The sequence below is a fragment of the Haematobia irritans genome, chromosome 1 (genome assembly GCF_050003625.1).
Source record: "Haematobia irritans isolate KBUSLIRL chromosome 1, ASM5000362v1, whole genome shotgun sequence".
NCBI classification, from domain to species: Eukaryota; Metazoa; Arthropoda; class Insecta; order Diptera; family Muscidae; genus Haematobia; species Haematobia irritans.
The window spans coordinates 278,427,578-278,431,610 of NC_134397.1; positions in this window are offsets into that span (position 1 = coordinate 278,427,578).

The following is a 4,033-nucleotide window of genomic DNA, read 5'->3' on the forward strand; positions in this document are numbered from 1 at the left end:
CGATTTACAAATGCAACATTTCATATATTTGTTACTTTGAAATGGTTTGTAACATTTAAAACACACAGATTTTGGCGGAGAATACATTGCTTGCGACTGTTTGTAACAACATTCAGGCATAGATTGTCAAAGAAGTTTATAAAAATGTATTTTTTACCTCATCAATATGGAAAATATTTATAGATTACTTAGATTAAAGCCTCTACCTTAAAATTACACCGAGAAATAAATCGAAACTAAGTGGGAAAATAGAATTTGGTGTATTTTTCGAATGTTCTGTGGACATCGGTAGTGAAAGGGTTAAACATTACACATATGTTTAAATTCTTAACAAAAAATCGAGTTCACGACGTCGAGTCGAGTATTATATTTGTGAACAATTTTTCTTTTCATTACCATATATTATATCAGTGTATACTTTTAAGGCCTAAAAGTATGCAAGAATAAATTTCTACAGAAGATAAAACGGGTTAATTTTCTAAATATTATATTTCAAAGAAGTTCAACTGAATGGAGTTAAAATTAATGTTAGACTAGTTAGGTTAGGTTAGGTGGCAGCCGATGTGTCAGGCTCACTTAGACTATTCAGTCCATTGTGATACCACAGTGGTGAACTTCTCTCATATCACTGAGTGCTGCCCGATTCCATGTTATAGCCGAGTCCGAACGGCGTTCCACATTGCAGTGAAACCACTTAGAGAAGCTTTGAAACACTCAGAAATGTCACAAGCATTACAGAGGTGGGAAAACTTTTTGGTGTTCGGTCGAAGCAGAAATTGAACCCACGATCTTGTGTATGCAAGGCGGGCATGCTAGACTAGTTAAGAACTGAACTAAAAAGATATTTGACTGATATAAATGCGTTTAATCTTTCAATTTTCTTTATGCAAGTGTGTGTCATTTTTTATGCCACATGGTTGTGTCATCTTTTATGTGCCATCTTTTATGGCTTTTTGTGTCACTTTCTGGAAGTTCTCAACAGTAACGCTAAACCCAACCTATTAATTTCTTCTAAGACAATAAACCCAATGGAGTGGCGCCAGTATGGGAAAATTTCCCAAAATTCCCCAAATGTTTAGAATTATTGCATGTTAGACCAGTGAATAACGCGGAAATTAATAATATACTAATAAGGTACTATTGCTGTTGTATTTTTTTGTTTGTTTTTAATTCTTACACGCAAAAAAAATAATTCTTTCCTCCCAAACGAAATTTTAGACAAACAAAGTTCGTTTCTCATTTGCTTTTCGCTGTAAGGAAGTGTATTTGGAAGAAAAGTATATAATTTTTGTGATAAACGTTTATTATTTTCCAGGATGTAAAAACAATTTCATAAAGACAAACTCAAAAAAAAAACATTGTTTTCTTGCTAATTGCATTTTCCCTCACATCTTTCCCACATCCACGAGGTTTTTTAGTTCTTAACACATTTTCCTGTAATACCAACAATGTAGAAGAAATTATACGATTTTATAAATTTTAAGTTTTTTTTTTTTACCTTTCGCCTGGACGGAGAATCGAACCGCGGACCACGCACTTTGTAAGCCAACACACTAACCACTGAGCTATGTACCTGTTATGGTCATCGATAGATAATTATCCATATAAGTTATATTTATATAGCATAGCTTGCGGCGCCCACGAACCGAATAAACAAAGTTTATTTAACAGAAACAAACATTTAGTTTGGCACCGTGGAGCAGTGGTTGCTACGTCCGACTTGCATGCCAAGGGTCGTGGGTTCGATCCCTGCTTCGACCAAAGTTTTTTTTTTATTTTTTTTACATATATTTCAGATACGTTCGGAAGATTCCGAAAAAATGTTCAACATTACATTGTAGTATATTAAATTTTGAACTGTAAAATGTGTCTTATTAAAGACCTAAAGTCAGAAAAGAACAGTGTTTGATATAAACGAAATTGACTGTGTTGTTGTTTCAAAAATAACTTTTTTTATTGAAAAAGTAAAAATTTTGTAACAAACGATTTTTTTTTTGGTGATAAAAGTTTAAAATTTTCGAAGCAATTCAAAAAACTCGAACAAAAGAAAAACGTTTTCGGTACACGTTTTCCAAACGTTTTTTTTCTTTGCGTGTACTTAAAAAAAAAAATCTTATTCGCGGCTAAGAAAATTTAAACACCCAGAAAAAAGTGTCTTCGAAACTAAAGGAAAAAATTTTCATCAATATAGTTTATCCATTTTATTTCCATTAAGGTAAATTTTTGTGAAAAATAATAAAATTTACTCGTTTCAGTAAGAAAATCCTAAACTGTAAGCAGTTAGGAATAGTTCATTAACTAGAATAAGGCATGGAATTTTACTCATACTATTTTCTTCGCTGGGTATAAGAATTTACTACTGAAAAAGAAAATTTTATTCACCGATAACAAAGCATTCGTAAAAATAAACAAAAACCGAACTAAAACCAAGTTTCCTCAAAATTAGTAAAATTTCTTACAAAATGATAATTGCGACTTCCTTTATAATAGAAAGTTTTTCATACATACGAACAACACTTGGCATAGAAAAATATTTTAGTTCATTCGTACTAAGAAGTATGCAATCCTTTCAAAACTTAAGGATTGTTAGAATATAGGAAATTTTCCTAAATTTCTATTGTCTACCTGTAATCGATACCTGTCATCGTAATCGATGTGTTTGCGCGTGGGTGTAATTGATATATTTGCGCGTGGGTTGTTTTTTTAGTTGGAATCGCGTTGTTTTGGTATACGGAGAGATTGTTAAAAAATAATATGGTAAAATAATATAATAAATAACAAATAAAATATATAAAATATTTGTTATTTTAAATAAGTGAGAAAAAATTTCGTTTTTTTAAATAAATCTATCAATGTTCGTGATAGTGTATAAAGAAAGAAAACACCAGCAGAATAACAACCCTTTCATTTGTCTTCATTTTGGAATCTTCAATTATCAGGTAATATTCAGTGACGCTAACCTTTTGCAACAAAAATGTTTTATGATTTTTTTATATTTGTAGGTATTGAAATTGTAAAAGGAGGACAAAATCGTTAGGCAGCAACTTATTAAAAGTGAAAAGTACAAGAAGAAGAAAAAGTGCGTTTTACAGTTGATAATATCACACGGAAATTGGAAATAGTGGAATAATAAACTAATATTTCAAAGAGATTCGATGCTATTGATTCTTAATAAATATATTCAATATATTAATAAAACATGTATTTTATTGAAGATAAAATTGCTTATAGAAATAAATAAAATTGTATTTAAAAACGAAGGTAAGCAGTTCTAATTATGAAGTAAAAGTTTTACCACAAATGTGTAAGATTTGTCGAAATGAATGAAAAAATTTCAATAAAATCATTCCATATATGAATTCAAATTAGTTAAATTTTTTCATTCTGTGTAAAATTTGTCGAAATGAATGAAAAAATTTCAATAAAATCATTCCATATATGAATTCAAATTAGTTAAATTTTTTCATTCTGTAGTATAGTGGTATATAAATATAGGAAAATGTTAACTAATATATGGAATGCATTATTCCTAATTTCTACGAAAATCACATCGTTCAAACAAATATAAATGTCTTTGGCGCTATACGAAGTTCAACTTTCTTCACAATGAGTTCATTTTAACTTAAAGAAGGGGTCACTTTTTTCTGGGTGAAGATAAAAATGAAATCAAAGATTATGAATGTTCTTTCATTAGAACTTCTTTATTTAAAGAAATATGTTTGTCCTTAATGTAGTTTGCCTACTCCTCCATATTAGGTCAAAATGTTCACATTTAAATAACACCGTTGCGACAAACATGTTCCATGTTCACTATCCAAAAGTAATATTTTGCTCTTGAAACATGTTGGGGTGATCATATTCCTTCTCTGGGTGTAGTTGGAGGAAGAGTTTCCAAGTGCGAAGAGTAAATATGTTATGCAACCGAAAAATAATGAAATAAATATTTTACTTTTAACATGATTTGAATTCCTAAGTCAAATTTCAAAATAAATCATGACTTGAAAATGAGATTGGTTTAACATTCTCAAAAAAT